General features: G+C 36.2%; 1 protein-coding gene across 1 annotated transcript in view; it reads right to left on the bottom strand.

Moving 5' to 3' along the window:
• Positions 1–17,456, bottom strand: part of LOC108132108 (nuclear receptor coactivator 2-like) — a 91,945-nt gene that overhangs the window by 55,926 nt on the left and 18,563 nt on the right. Inside the window, exon 3 of the mRNA XM_017251364.3 lies at positions 553–615. The gene's annotated coding sequence lies outside the window, so the exon portion shown is untranslated. The remainder of the gene's footprint in view (positions 1–552; positions 616–17,456) is intronic.

Genomic DNA, 17,456 nt, shown 5'->3' with positions numbered 1-17,456 from the left:
AACCAAAGAAATAGAAAAAAAGTGAGCGCTAGTTGATAATCTGTTTATGGTCAACAGAACTAGGCCTCATTACCATATGAGCTGCAGACACAAATATGCCACAAAGTTTGCCGTTAAGCCAACGCACTTAGCACCAATCGAGCGAGATAGATATATCAAGAGCAGAAAGAGACAGCCAGAGAGAGCGAAGGGGGAATCTCCTCAATTGACACATTTGGCACAGAGTTGGTTTCTGGCTTTTGGTTTTGATTTGCATTTATTTTTAATAAATCGCCATGGAATGGAAATTCCAGAGAAATTGTGCCAACATACACTTTAGTGGGCAACATAAACTCAAAAACACTTAAAAATATTTACTTGAAATGGGAAAAGATTTAATTAAAATTTGAAATAATTGAATAATCTGAAAATCATGAAAAGTCTTGGCAGTTTAAGACCAATATAGCAAAATAATAACATAATCTTTTAGCAAAACTATCCCATAAAATTAACCATAATTTAAAATAAAAGCCTGGCCAAGTGACAGGCCATAAGAGTTTATCCATAACTTACCCAAAAAAACACGTTTAAATACAGCAAGTCGGGCCAATTCAAAGCTTCTGTAATGATGTGTTTCTGTAATGATTTAAGCATAACAAAAAATTTTGTTTTTAGTAATTTGAAAAGCATTCAATCAAAATTTTTACGCTAATGTGACACTAGTTATGAGAGGTAACAAAAACTAGGCATAACATTGATTTATACTTAAAGTCACGTCTGGTGTTGGACTCAAATTATCACTCGACTATCAGATGTACGACGAGTTGTTAGAGCAACACTTTCTATGACAAATTCGAGCTGGCCAGAACACTCCGACAACAATAAGCAACAACAGCAGCAGCAGCCACCTCATGTACGAGTCCGAGTACTCGTACTGTGGCTAGCTTGTTAACTCATCCAAAAAGTAAACCACATTCTTGAGAGCATTAGAAAAAAAAATGGCAACAAAAAGCGAATAAAAAAAGATGTATAAACTAGAGCCATGAATAGCAGAGCACAAAAAACATGCTCAGCGCGTGTACCAGCAGCAGCAGCAGCAGCAACATCAACACAGCAACACAGCAGCAGCAGCAACTTAAATAACAACAACGGCTGCCGCAACAGCAACATTAAAGGGGGGCGTTAGGCGTGGCCCGAGTGCAAAATGCAAAACAACATTGAAGACGAGAAAATCTGGCTACTGTAATTTGTCTGCCCACCAAAGACACGACCAGCCCTCCCCTGCCTCTCTATATGTGTATATGTGTGTGTGTAAGTATCTGCATGCCCCTAAACTTGGTTGCAATATGTAAGCTTGTTCGTTGCTGATCGCGTTTGGCCAGCTAGTTGTTGTTTTTGGTCGTTACTTCGACTTGGTCCGGGGCCAGTTTGCAATTGCTGCTCTACTTTTGAGTGTGCTCGCCCCCTCCAAGCCACTATGCCTCTGACTCTGACTCTGCCTCTGCCCCAGCCTCTGCCTCAGTGTGTTGTACTATTTGCTTCCTAAAGTTGCCGGCATCGTTGGCCGCCTTTTGTCGTTGAGGTCAATTTTTATGTTGCAGCCATTTTTCAGCGACACAGTAACAAAGAAACCCCACAGAAAAATTCATTATTTGTTGCACAAAAAGAAAATATTTCTGAAATAGATAAGAAGACCCTTTATAAAAGAACAAGCATAAAAATAGTTTTGTATCAAATATTTTTGAAAGACGGTTGAAGGAATTGCTCCCATTCATAATATTTTTTTGAGTCCTTAAATATTTATTTCACTGTATCTCCTTTGCTTTGGGTGATATCATACATTTTTAATATCTTACTTCTACATTTTTTCTACTATTTCTTCTTATTTCCAGAGGGTTACATTTTTTCAAACGCCCTACATGGCATCAAGGGGTGACTCTACTTAAATCTGAAAATATTCCTATTATTTCACAGGATGTTTCAGAACCCGTTCTTGGAAAAAACAAATCGAACCAAAGCTCTTTAGAGCTCCTCTTGAAAGTACATATTTGTATTTAATTTTGTGAACACTTTTTGCGACTCTTTTTCGGAATTGTGAGCACTCCACAGTGTCTACTGCACTTGGAGCTACGTACGAGTGTGTTTTGGATTGCAGACCAACTTTTTCCACTCGCCCCTCGAAAGAAGAGGACTCCAGAACAGAATGGCCTGACACTTACAGTTGGTAATTAGTTTTGTGGCCATGCATGTAAATTGCAATTTCGAGCTCAAGAAGACAAGAGCCATCCGTGAACACTCATTCATCTCTGTTTTGGTTAAAAATGCAGTCTAGACAATCGATAATCTAGCATTGAATTAAGTTGCTGCATGTTGTTTACTGGCAACCTTGAACTGTTGCAAGTTGCTAGCTGCGACTTCGGAAAGTGACTGGCAAATTATTTGGGGGCGACTTTCGAGTGTCTGTCAATCAAGTCGAATTTGTATTAAATCATTGACAAATAACAATAATCAGTAACAAGGCTGCAACCTGTGATGTCTGCTGTTTACTGCCTGCTGTTGCTTCTGTTTCTTTGTATTGCATGTTGCATGCAATGCTGCAACTGCAACTGCGGCAGCAATGAAAAGTGAAAATTCTTGGCTGAGTGAAATGCTGAAAGTTTTTCACCCAACCTGGCATACACATATGTATACTTTCGGCAAACAAATATGAAGAGTTGCCCTTTCCGCTGGCAATTTCTCCCTTTGTTGATTGCAAACTGTGCCGTCGTCATGTGCCACATTTGCACCCGAAAGCTGAAAGTAAAAATAACTGAAACAGAAACAGAAACTGAAACTGAGCATGCGGCTGTGGCATGGAGCATAAATATGCGAATAATGCATAAGCAACTAGAACACATTTCAGCAGCAACAGTTGCATGTTCACGAAACAAATATGAAAAAAGTCCATACAGTCGCTGAGAAAAGTTATTGCACAGGTAATTAGACTGCAAGTTTCGTTCTATTTGGGCAAAAAAAAAACGGACTTTAATTAAATTCTTTTCCCCCACAAGCTCGAATCAAACGCTCTTTGAGGCAAGTTGCAATTCATAATTTGAATGCCATGCCACAAAGCTGTTGGAGCCTCAAAAGGAAAGCCAAAGATAGCCAGCGAGTGGAAAATGCACTTGAAGTAAATAGAGGAAAAAATGATAGTAATAGTTAAACAAAAAAATCTGCAAGTTGCACAGAGGCGAGATAACTTTCTCAATTTCCCCGAGTAACCCATATACCTCGATATCTAGTTGCAACTCGGGTCATAGGGCAGGCCAAGGTATTGGGTAATAGGGCCAAACAGAAGGAATTTCACAGTTCCAACAAAGTTCATCAAAACAGCATAACTGCAGTTGCAGTTGCAGTTGCCTTTGCCACATTCAAAGCCAAAAGCCCAGAGCCACCCACTCGCCACTGAAGCGGGTAAATAGGCCAACCCAGGAGGGGCTGGCAGCGGGACAGAGCATGCGGGGACTTGGCCCAAGGGGCTCTTGGCTAACAATGCATATGACAAACTTTTGTCAATTTATTAAGAAGCGAAGAAATATAGCTTCCCATCCGGGCTAACCTGATTCCCAGGGGCCGAGTAACATGGTCAGCCGAAGGAAGAGTTTCCTGCTGGAGTTTCCCACTTGGAGCCTCCATCGATACTCATCATTATCTCCAACATAAAGCTCATCATCATCTCCAGTTGCAGTTGCAGTTGCACAAACACTCCACTCGCAATTCAAACAACTTTCGTCGCATAAACGGATGATAACAAAGGCCGGCAATCTCAGTTTTGTTACCAAAACTGGTTGCATTGACCGTTTATGGCACAGGGGAAAATAAAATTAAATTGTGGAAATAAAAAAGAGATTTTAATACGGCAGGAAGTCAAAATATTGGTCACAAAAATATATAAACAATAATAATTGGTTTTCTCAAAGAATGAGTTATAAAGCCGAAATAAATCCTAAAAGGAAATGCTTTAAAATTACTGACTTTTATGGTACTTTTGAAAATAAAATAAAATTGTGGATATAAAAAATATTATAGTTGGTACAATTATAAAAAAAATATATATGGTGACTTTCAAATTTAACGTTAAGATAATATACTTAAAAGAATAGATTTCTTATATAATTATATTTCTTGAGAATATTATATGGATATCGTAGCATATTACTTGTGGTTTAAAAAACAAACATTTACAAACAATATTATTGTTACTTTTTCACATATTATTATTTGAAATTATTTACTATAAATATAACATGATTTTTTATTATGTAACTTATAGAAATTTCCATTATTTCCATTATTACAAATCATATTTTCTTTCTGTGTAGTTTTTCCTCGGCAGTTATGAATTATGTCAAATGGCATAATTGCCAGTCCTGGCCAAGCTCCACAGCCAGCACATCGAACAGCTGCTGCCTGGAAAGTCGTTGGCGGTTTTTAAGTTTTTAGTTTTCTGTTTTCAGTTTTCGGTTTTGGCATCGCGCTAGCACCGGCAGGAAGCAATAAATTCTATGCATTGCACCCGATACAATTTGTAACTGATAGGATGAGATGTTGGCCATGGTACCTCGCGGATAGATAGATGGTAGTTGGCTGACTAGATGGCTACCTGGCTGACTGGCTGGCATAGAGGCGGAAATGCAAGAAGATGGCTAATGAAGCTTTTTGCTACCTTAACGGTTCTCGTTAAATTGTTGGTAATTTAGTTTTTTTTTTCAACTGGCCATGGCCGATCATCAATTCGTGCATTTATCTATGATACAGTTACGGCACGCATCTGGTTGGCCATCTATTTGCCTAACAATCTGTATCTTTCGAGCCAGGTCCAGAGCCGACTTTCCCTTGCTCGCTGGAGCTTTGCAAGCAGATTTGTACTGGCTTTAATTATGAGCTGGTCTACACACATGTTGGCTAGCATTTCACACCGCCCCCCGCTTAGCCCTCCCGCCACTTTAAGCCATTTTCCCCCGTCATGCATCCGAGGTGGAATCTGAGAACTCACATGGCGAAAAGTGAAACCGAAAAGGGAAAACTCTCCGAGCCAGAGAAACATGAGAAGCCCCGGAGACTTTTACCCTTTTAAGAGATTTTACAACAAAAACATCTGCCAGATGGCTAACACACACATACTCTCTGTGTATGTTTATGTGTGTGTGTAATTCATATTGAGGTTATTAGTAACAAGGCCAGATGCAAGCAACCCACACCCAACATGCCACATGGGGGGAAGTAGGAAGTTTGTTTTGTTTTTTGTTGCATTTGTTGATGGCTTCGCATGCACTCGGAATCACAAAATGATAATTTATGTTTGTTGGCGATATTTGAATACAATTGAAACTGCCAGAAGCCAGCCAGCCCGCCAGCCCGGCAACTGGTGAAGGCGAATTTCAAATTTTCAATTTCCCTTTTTCAGTAAACAATCGGAAAATTCACCAAATGTATGAATGTGGCATTTGAATTTGAATTTCAATTTGCAACAATAACTGTATAGCTGTCGGAGGAGAAAAACAAAAAATAATGGAAACCAAAATAAAACAAGGAAATCCATGGATTTACAAAACATTTTTGGAATTATCTGTCAAGCTGGGCCGAAACATTTATGTTTACTTTTTAAAAAATCTTTGTTTTCCGTTCCATGACTTCACGTTATGACATCAGAAGGCAAACACTGGGGAGGGGGATTCTTTGATACGGAGAATGACAATCAAAAACCCATAATTAAGAAAAATTAGCGTATAACAAAAGAAGCCCGATGGCTTAACAATAAATAACAACAAAATATGTATAGAACCAAACAAAAGCATAAATTTCGCGTTCGAGGGGACTATTAGTCGTGGGCTAAAAAATAAAATCAAAATTGTACTTAATTTGCATGTTTCCAGGGCGTTTTCGGAAGAAACTCAGCTCGAAGAGCCGCAACAAAAAGCCCAACAACAAAGCAAATAAATTATGCTGAGCATTTCGAAAGAACTTTTTGCAACAGAAAGGGGCTGGCCCCACAGACACGCCCACCATCAAGGCCAAATACCTTTATATTGTATTTAAGTTTTTTGTGTTTTGTTTTTGTTTTAATTCTGTTGTATTCTTGGCTCTGAGAATTTATTACGAAATTGATGCGGCCCAGCTTGTTGCAATTTTGGTTTTTAGCCATCTCTTTAGTTGTCGAGACATTGTTATTTGCGAACTGGAAGCACAGGCACTGAACGGGGCAACAATAAAAAATAAAACTCAAGTTGGCTCACTGACCAAACATTTAATTACAAAAAACGTCGCGACCTGCAATAAATTTCATTCCGCAGTTGCAATCGCCTTTTTTTCGGTTTGGTTTGGCTTGCCTCGGGGTACGGAGGCAAATAAATACATAAAAATTGCCACTTTGCCCGCAGACTCAATGGATGCTCCCCTACCCCGCCCACTCTCCAGTTGCCCCTTTGTTCTTGCGGCAAAAGTTGCTGCAACACTTATCCAGCCAGCCTCGAAAAGGATCATCCTTATCCTTGGTCTTAGCCTTGCATAAATATGTTTTTATTTATAAGATGGGCGGCAGGCCGGCCGGGACCGGCCTGAAACAAAAAGCCAACTTACTCAAAGCCAACAAAATTTGTAGCCCTGGTCGGGCTTTTGTTCCTGTCTTCCACACCACCCCTTCGCCCTTCTTTACCCTTTCGCACAAAAAAGAATTATTTTTATACAAAAAGAAGGCAAAAAAAAGATGAAACTGAAACTTTGTTGCCGCTCCGTTGCGCCTTTTTGCCGGACTTGGTAGCCCCTTTTTTCATTTCCCCTTTCTGTTAACAGAATTTTCCCCCAGCTTAGCCCTCAGCCCCTCCCGGACAATCTAAGTTACTGCACTGCAAGGATATCCATGTCGGTGGGAGGAATAACTAACTGATAAGAGTTTTAATCGGATCATCATCAACTTGCCCCGCGCATTCCCCAGCACTTGCAGCACGAATAAAGGATTTGTTTTTCCCGGAATCAGATGGCAATACGCTGCAAGTAGATATTTGTGAATGGTGTTGAAAACAGGGCTTGCCACACTTTGGAAGATAAGAGATTAAGTTAAAAGTTTATCGAATTCATTTTCGATAGATTCTACACAATTTTCAAATAAAATTTAGCAAATAGCTTGATTAAAAAATGAAAATAAAATCCTAAGTGTTGAAATTTGTATTATGTTTGAAAGCCATAAACCAACACTCAAACCACCATTGAGCAATAAAATACAGGATACAAATATGGCAGAAAAATATTACAAACTTTGCCTTGTCCCGAAAAGAAGAACCTATTATCGAAGAATCAATGCTTTTACAAAAAAAAAAAGGTTATGTTCGACATAAGTAAATGCCACGAATATTTAACATCCAAAAACTTGGAATAACCACTAAACCATTACTAAGTAATAAATAATTTATTCAAATGACTTGGGAGTCACTTGGAAATAGGCGTGTAATCAAGGACTCCGTTGAAAAAAAACTAAAAAGTGCCACTAAGTAAATAAATAAAAATTTAAATGCCCTTGGATCAGGAATATAAACGAACACACTGCGCTTTACCAGATTGGCGCCCCCAGTCTTTTTATTTTTTTCCTATTCGTATATAATTTTTATATACGACGTATACCCAATCCACATGTCGTGGAACATGATTCATAAGCTTCCAGGACTCCCTACACAAAATGTGTAAGGGAGTTACAAAATTTCAAATAAGATAACATTTTCGAAGGATCTTTTTCCTATGATTGGTAGGACGAAACGCAACGATCTAAATAAAAAAATATCATACAAAAATAAGCAAAGCAGATCCCAATCCGCATTGCGTGGAACATATCCCAAGAGCTTCCAGGACTCCCTATACAAAATGTGTAAGGGAGTTACAAAATTTCAAATAAGACAACATTTTCGAAGGATCTTTTTCCTATGGTTGGTAGGACGAAGGGCAACGATCAAAATAAAAAAATATTAAACAAAAAAAAAGCAAAGCAGATCCCAATCCACATGTCGTGGAACATGGTCCATGAACTTCCAGGAATCCCTATACAAAATGTGTAAGGGAGTTACAAAATTTAAAATAAGATAATATTTTCGAAGGATCTTTTTCCTATGGTTGGTAGGACGAAGGGCAACGATCAAAATAAAAAAATATCAAACAAAAAATAAGCAAAGCAGATCCCAATCCACATGTTGTGGAACATATCCCATGAGCTTCCAGGACTCCCTATACAAAATGTGTAAGGGAGTTACAAAATTTAAAATAAGACCAAATTTTCTAAGGATCTTTTTCCTATGGTTGGTAAAACGAAGGGCAACGATCAAAATAAAAAAATTTCAAACAAAAAAAAAGCAAAGCAGATCCCAATCCACATGTTGTGGAACATATCCCATGAGCTTCCAGGACTCCCTATACAAAATGTGTAAGGGAGTTACAAAATTTAAAATAAGACCAAATTTTCTAAGGATCTTTTTCCTATGGTTGGTAAAACGAAGGGCAACGATCAAAATAAAAAAATATCAAACAAAAAATAAGCAAAGCAGATCCCAATCCACATGTCGTGGAACATGGTCCATGAATTTCCAGGAATCCCTATACAAAATGTGTAAGGGAGTTACAAAATTTAAAATAAGACATCATTTTCGAAGGATCTTTTTCCTATGGTTGGTAGGACGAAGGGCAATGATCAAAATAAAAAAATATCAAACAAAAAATAAGCAAAGCAGATCCCAATCCACATGTCGTGGAACATATCCCATGAGCTTCCAGGTCTCCAAATACAAAATGTGTAAGGGAGTTACAAAATTTAAAATAAGACCAAATTTTCTAAGGATCTTTTTCCTATGATCGGTAAAACGAAGGGCAACGATCAAAATAAAAAAAATATCAAACAAAAAATAAGCAAAGCAGATCCCAATCCACATGTTGTGGAACATATCCCATGAGCTTCCAGGACTCCCTATACAAAATGTGTAAGGTTGTTACAAAATTTAAAATAAGACCAAATTTGCAAAGGATCTTTTTCCTATGGTTGGTAAAACGAAGAGCAACGATCAAAATAAAAAAATATCAAACAAAAAATAAGCAAAGCAGATCCCAATCCACATGTTGTGGAACATATCCCATGAGCTTCCAGGACTCCCTATACAAAATGTGTAAGGGAGTTACAAAATTTAAAATAAGACCAAATTTGCAAAGGATCTTTTTCCTATGGTTGGTAAAACGAAGGGCAACGATCAAAATAAAAAAATATCAAACAAAAAATAAGCAAAGCAGATCCCAATCCACATGTCGTGGAACATGGTCCATGAACTTCCAGGAATCCCTATACAAAATGTGTAAGGGAGTTACAAAATTTAAAAAAAGACATCATTTTCGAAGGATCTTTTTCCTATGGTTGGTAGGACGAAGGGCAACGATCAAAATAAAAAAATATCAAACAAAAAAAAAGCAAAGCAGATCCCAATCCACATGTCGTGGAACATGGTCCATGAACTTCCAGGAATCCCTATACAAAATGTGTAAGGGAGTTACAAAATTTAAAATAAGATAACATTTTCGAAGGATCTTTTTCCTATGGTTGGTAGGACGAAGGGCAACGATCAAAATAAAAAAATATCAAACAAAAAATAAGCAAAGCAGATCCCAATCCACATGTTGTGGAACATATCCCATGAGCTTCCAGGACTCCCTATACAAAATGTGTAAGGGAGTTACAAAATTTAAAATAAGACCAAATTTTCTAAGGATCTTTTTCCTATGGTTGGTAAAACGAAGGGCAACGATCAAAATAAAAAAATATCAAACAAAAAATAAGCAAAGCAGATCCCAATCCACATGTTGTGGAACATATCCCATGAGCTTCCAGGACTCCCTATACAAAATGTGTAAGGGAGTTACAAAATTTAAAATAAGACATCATTTTCGAAGGATCTTTTTCCTATGGTTGGTAGGACGAAGGGCAATGATCAAAATAAAAAAATATCAAACAAAAAATAAGCAAAGCAGATCCCAATCCACATGTCGTGGAACATATCCCATGAGCTTCCAGGTCTCCAAATACAAAATGTGTAAGGGAGTTACAAAATTTAAAATAATACCAAATTTTCTAAGGATCTTTTTCCTATGGTCGGTAAAACGAAGGGCAACGATCAAAATAAAAAAAATATCAAACAAAAAATAAGCAAAGCAGATCCCAATCCACATGTTGTGGAACATATCCCATGAGCTTCCAGGACTCCCTATACAAAATGTGTAAGGGAGTTACAAAATTTAAAATAAGACCAAATTTTCTAAGGATCTTTTTCCTATGGTTGGTAAAACGAAGGGCAACGATCAAAATAAAAAAATATCAAACAAAAAATAAGCAAAGCAGATCCCAATCCACATGTCGTGGAACATGGTCCATGAACTTCCAGGAATCCCTATACAAAATGTGTAAGGGAGTTACAAAATTTAAAATAAGACATCATTTTCGAAGGATCTTTTTCCTATGGTTGGTAGGACGAAGGGCAATGATCAAAATAAAAAAATATCAAACAAAAAATAAGCAAAGCAGATCCCAATCCACATGTCGTGGAACATATCCCATGAGCTTCCAGGTCTCCAAATACAAAATGTGTAAGGGAGTTACAAAATTTAAAATAATACCAAATTTTCTAAGGATCTTTTTCCTATGGTCGGTAAAACGAAGGGCAACGATCAAAATAAAAAAAATATCAAACAAAAAATAAGCAAAGCAGATCCCAATCCACATGTTGTGGAACATATCCCATGAGCTTCCAGGTCTCCAAATACAAAATGTGTAAGGGAGTTACAAAATTTAAAATAATACCAAATTTTCTAAGGATCTTTTTCCTATGGTCGGTAAAACGAAGGGCAACGATCAAAATAAAAAAAATATCAAACAAAAAATAAGCAAAGCAGATCCCAATCCACATGTCGTGGAACATATCCCATGAGCTTCCAGGTCTCCAAATACAAAATGTGTAAGGGAGTTACAAAATTTAAAATAAGACAACATTTTCTAAGGATCTTTTTCCTATGGTTGGTAGGACGAAGGGCAACGATCAAAATAAAAAAATATCAAACAAAAAAAAAGCAAAGCAGATCCCAATCCACATGTCGTGGAACATGGTCCATGAACTTCCAGGAATCCCTATACAAAATGTGTAAGGGAGTTACAAAATTTAAAATAAGATAACATTTTCGAAGGATCTTTTTCCTATGGTTGGTAGGACGAAGGGCAACGATCAAAATAAAAAAATATCAAACAAAAAATAAGCAAAGCAGATCCCAATCCACATGTTGTGGAACATATCCCATGAGCTTCCAGGACTCCCTATACAAAATGTGTAAGGGAGTTACAAAATTTAAAATAAGACCAAATTTTCTAAGGATCTTTTTCCTATGGTTGGTAAAACGAAGGGCAACGATCAAAATAAAAAAATATCAAACAAAAAATAAGCAAAGCAGATCCCAATCCACATGTTGTGGAACATATCCCATGAGCTTCCAGGACTCCCTATACAAAATGTGTAAGGGAGTTACAAAATTTAAAATAAGACCAAATTTTCTAAGGATCTTTTTCCTATGGTTGGTAAAACGAAGGGCAACGATCAAAATAAAAAAATATCAAACAAAAAATAAGCAAAGCAGATCCCAATCCACATGTCGTGGAACATGGTCCATGAACTTCCAGGAATCCCTATACAAAATGTGTAAGGGAGTTACAAAATTTAAAATAAGACATCATTTTCGAAGGATCTTTTTCCTATGGTTGGTAGGACGAAGGGCAATGATCAAAATAAAAAAATATCAAACAAAAAATAAGCAAAGCAGATCCCAATCCACATGTCGTGGAACATATCCCATGAGCTTCCAGGTCTCCAAATACAAAATGTGTAAGGGAGTTACAAAATTTAAAATAATACCAAATTTTCTAAGGATCTTTTTCCTATGGTCGGTAAAACGAAGAGCAACGATCAAAATAAAAAAATATCAAACAAAAAATAAGCAAAGCAGATCCCAATCCACATGTTGTGGAACATATCCCATGAGCTTCCAGGACTCCCTATACAAAATGTGTAAGGTTGTTACAAAATTTAAAATAAGACCAAATTTGCAAAGGATCTTTTTCCTATGGTTGGTAAAACGAAGAGCAACGATCAAAATAAAAAAATATCAAACAAAAAATAAGCAAAGCAGATCCCAATCCACATGTCGTGGAACATATCCCATGAGCTTCCAGGTCTCCAAATACAAAATGTGTAAGGGAGTTACAAAATTTAAAATAAGACAACATTTTCTAAGGATCTTTTTCCTATGGTTGGTAGAACGAAGGGCAACGATCAAAATAAAAAAATATCAAACAAAAAATAAGCAAAGCAGATCCCAATCCACATGTTGTGGAACATATCCCATGAGCTTCCAGGACTCCCTATACAAAATGTGTCAGGAAGTTACAAAATTTAAAATAAGACCAAATTTGCAATGGATCTTTTTCCTATGGTTGGTAAAACGAAGAGCAACGATCACAATAAAAAAATATCAAACAAAAAATAAGCAAAGCAGATCCCAATCCACATGTCGTGGAACATGGTCCATGAACTTCCAGGAATCCCTATACAAAATGTGTAAGGGAGTTACAAAATTTAAAATATAATAACATTTTCGAAGGATCTTTTTCCTATGGTTGGTAGGACGAAGGGCAACGATCAAAATAAAAAAATATCAAACAAAAAATAAGCAAAGCAGATCCCAATCCACATGTTGTGGAACATATCCCATGAGCTTCCAGGACTCCCTATACAAAATGTGTAAGGGAGTTACAAAATTTAAAATAAGACCAAATTTTCTAAGGATCTTTTTCCTATGGTTGGTAAAACGAAGGGCAACGATCAAAATAAAAAAATATCAAACAAAAAATAAGCAAAGCAGATCCCAATCCACATGTTGTGGAACATATCCCATGAGCTTCCAGGACTCCCTATACAAAATGTGTAAGGGAGTTACAAAATTTAAAATAAGACCAAATTTTCTAAGGATCTTTTTCCTATGGTTGGTAAAACGAAGGGCAACGATCAAAATAAAAAAATATCAAACAAAAAATAAGCAAAGCAGATCCCAATCCACATGTCGTGGAACATGGTCCATGAACTTCCAGGAATCCCTATACAAAATGTGTAAGGGAGTTACAAAATTTAAAATAAGACATCATTTTCGAAGGATCTTTTTCCTATGGTTGGTAGGACGAAGGGCAACGATCAAAATAAAAAAATATCAAACAAAAAATAAGCAAAGCAGATCCCAATCCACATGTTGTGGAACATATCCCATGAGCTTCCAGGACTCCCTATACAAAATGTGTAAGGGAGTTACAAAATTTAAAATAAGACCAAATTTTCTAAGGATCTTTTTCCTATGATCGGTAAAACGAAGGGCAACGATCAAAATAAAAAAAATATCAAACAAAAAATAAGCAAAGCAGATCCCAATCCACATGTTGTGGAACATATCCCATGAGCTTCCAGGACTCCCTATACAAAATGTGTAAGGTTGTTACAAAATTTAAAATAAGACCAAATTTGCAAAGGATCTTTTTCCTATGGTTGGTAAAACGAAGAGCAACGATCAAAATAAAAAAATATCAAACAAAAAATAAGCAAAGCAGATCCCAATCCACATGTTGTGGAACATATCCCATGAGCTTCCAGGAATCCCTATACAAAATGTGTAAGGGAGTTACAAAATTTAAAATATAATAACATTTTCGAAGGATCTTTTTCCTATGGTTGGTAAAACGAAGGGCAACGATCAAAATAAAAAAATATCAAACAAAAAATAAGCAAAGCAGATCCCAATCCACATGTCGTGGAACATGGTCCATGAACTTCCAGGAATCCCTATACAAAATGTGTAAGGGAGTTACAAAATTTAAAATAAGACATCATTTTCGAAGGATCTTTTTCCTATGGTTGGTAGGACGAAGGGCAACGATCAAAATAAAAAAATATCAAACAAAAAATAAGCAAAGCAGATCCCAATCCACATGTTGTGGAACATATCCCATGAGCTTCCAGGACTCCCTATACAAAATGTGTAAGGGAGTTACAAAATTTAAAATAAGACCAAATTTTCTAAGGATCTTTTTCCTATGGTTGGTAAAACGAAGGGCAACGATCAAAATAAAAAAATATCAAACAAAAAATAAGCAAAGCAGATCCCAATCCACATGTTGTGGAACATATCCCATGAGCTTCCAGGACTCCCTATACAAAATGTGTAAGGGAGTTACAAAATTTAAAATAAGACCAAATTTTCTAAGGATCTTTTTCCTATGGTTGGTAAAACGAAGGGCAACGATCAAAATAAAAAAATATCAAACAAAAAATAAGCAAAGCAGATCCCAATCCACATGTCGTGGAACATGGTCCATGAACTTCCAGGAATCCCTATACAAAATGTGTAAGGGAGTTACAAAATTTAAAATAAGACATCATTTTCGAAGGATCTTTTTCCTATGGTTGGTAGGACGAAGGGCAACGATCAAAATAAAAAAATATCAAACAAAAAATAAGCAAAGCAGATCCCAATCCACATGTTGTGGAACATATCCCATGAGCTTCCAGGACTCCCTATACAAAATGTGTAAGGGAGTTACAAAATTTAAAATAAGACCAAATTTTCTAAGGATCTTTTTCCTATGGTTGGTAAAACGAAGGGCAACGATCAAAATAAAAAAATATCAAACAAAAAATAAGCAAAGCAGATCCCAATCCACATGTTGTGGAACATATCCCATGAGCTTCCAGGACTCCCTATACAAAATGTGTAAGGGAGTTACAAAATTTAAAATAAGACCAAATTTTCTAAGGATCTTTTTCCTATGGTTGGTAAAACGAAGGGCAACGATCAAAATAAAAAAATATCAAACAAAAAATAAGCAAAGCAGATCCCAATCCACATGTCGTGGAACATGGTCCATGAACTTCCAGGAATCCCTATACAAAATGTGTAAGGGAGTTACAAAATTTAAAATAAGACATCATTTTCGAAGGATCTTTTTCCTATGGTCGGTAAAACGAAGGGCAACGATCAAAATAAAAAAAATATCAAACAAAAAATAAGCAAAGCAGATCCCAATCCACATGTTGTGGAACATATCCCATGAGCTTCCAGGACTCCCTATACAAAATGTGTAAGGTTGTTACAAAATTTAAAATAAGACCAAATTTGCAAAGGATCTTTTTCCTATGGTTGGTAAAACGAAGAGCAACGATCAAAATAAAAAAATATCAAACAAAAAATAAGCAAAGCAGATCCCAATCCACATGTCGTGGAACATATCCCATGAGCTTCCAGGTCTCCAAATACAAAATGTGTAAGGGAGTTACAAAATTTAAAATAAGACAACATTTTCTAAGGATCTTTTTCCTATGGTTGGTAAAACGAAGGGCAACGATCAAAATAAAAAAATATCAAACAAAAAATAAGCAAAGCAGATCCCAATCCACATGTTGTGGAACATATCCCATGAGCTTCCAGGACTCCCTATACAAAATGTGTCAGGAAGTTACAAAATTTAAAATATGGTTGGTAAAACGAAGGGCAACGATCAAAATAAAAAAATATCAAACAAAAAATAAGCAAAGCAGATCCCAATCCACATGTCGTGGAACATGGTCCATGAACTTCCAGGAATCCCTATACAAAATGTGTAAGGGAGTTACAAAATTTAAAATAAGACATCATTTTCGAAGGATCTTTTTCCTATGGTTGGTAGGACGAAGGGCAACGATCAAAATAAAAAAATATCAAACAAATAATAAGCAAAGCAGATCCCAATCCACATGTTGTGGAACATATCCCATGAGCTTCCAGGACTCCCTATACAAAATGTGTAAGGGAGTTACAAAATTTAAAATAAGACCAAATTTGCAAAGGATCTTTTTCCTATGGTTGGTAAAACGAAGGGCAACGATCAAAATAAAAAAATATCAAACAAAAAATAAGCAAAGCAGATCCCAATCCACATGTCGTGGAACATGGTCCATGAACTTCCAGGAATCCCTATACAAAATGTGTAAGGGAGTTACAAAATTTAAAATAAGACCAAATTTGCAAAGGATCTTTTTCCTATGGTTGGTAAAACGAAGGGCAACGATCAAAATAAAAAAATATCAAACAAAAAATAAGCAAAGCAGATCCCAATCCACATGTCGTAAAACATGGTCCATGAACTTCCATGAATCCCTACACAAAATGTGTAAGGGAGTTACAAAATTTAAAATAAGACCAAATCTGCAAAGGATCTTTTTCCTATGGTTGGTAAAACGAAGGGCAACGATCAAAATAAAAAAATATCAAACAAAAAATAAGCAAAGCAGATCCCAATCCACATGTCGTAAAACATGGTCCATGAACTTCCATGAATCCCTATACAAAATGTGTAAGGGAGTTACAAAATTTAAAATAAGACCAAATTTGCAAAGGATCTTTTTCCTATGGTTGGTAAAACGAAGGGCAACGATCAAAATAAAAAAATATCAAACAAAAAATAAGCAAAGCAGATCCCAATCCACATGTCGTAAAACATGGTCCATGAACTTCCATGAATCCCTATACAAAATGTGTAAGGGAGTTACAAAATTTAAATTAAGACCAAATTTGCAAAGGATCTTTTTCCTATGGTTGGTAAAACGAAGGGCAACAATCAAAATAAAATATCAAACAAAAAATAAGCAAAGCAGATCCCAATCCACATGTCGTGGAACATATCCCATGAGCTTCCAGGTCTCCATATACAAAATATGTAAGGGAGTTAAATTTTCTAAGGAACTTTGTCCTATGGTTGGTAAGACAGAGCGAAGCGTTCGAAATAAAAAAATATCAAACAAATAATAAGCATTACAGATCTGATTTAAACAAAAAAAAAAAACAAATAAATAAAATAATAAAATTCAAAATAAAAATTCAATAAATGAAAGCACTCCTTTCGGAATGGGCCTAAAATCAGACTGGCAAGTAGTAGTTGGCCGAACTCGCCTTTTATACAATTTTCTAGTGTTGACTAATTTCATAAAACGATACCTCTGTTACAGTGTTGCCAGGTATTGAGCTCGCAAATAGGCTAGATTTTGGGTAAAAATAGGCTAGAATGGGCTAAAATTCAGAAAAATATCTGAAAAATAAGCTATATATTCAAATCTAATAATATCTACCACATTAAAGTAATTTTCATGTTTTTATTATATTAAACACGTTAACAAACTTTCAATATCGTCATTCAAATAGCCTGCCCGTCAGGCTATTTACAAATTTTATAGGCTACATCATTAAAAAATAGGCTAGATCTAGCCTGAAATAGGCTAAAATGGCAACACTGCTCTGTTATTTGTAGGATTGCCGTGAATCTTAGGGCTGTCAGGTTTTGAATAGTTATGTTAATAGGG

Source organism: Drosophila bipectinata, chromosome 2R (assembly GCF_030179905.1).
Source record: "Drosophila bipectinata strain 14024-0381.07 chromosome 2R, DbipHiC1v2, whole genome shotgun sequence".
NCBI classification, from domain to species: domain Eukaryota; kingdom Metazoa; phylum Arthropoda; class Insecta; order Diptera; family Drosophilidae; genus Drosophila; species Drosophila bipectinata.
The sequence above is the reverse complement of the archived record's forward strand: the minus strand, read 5'-3'. Positions and strand labels throughout refer to the sequence as shown.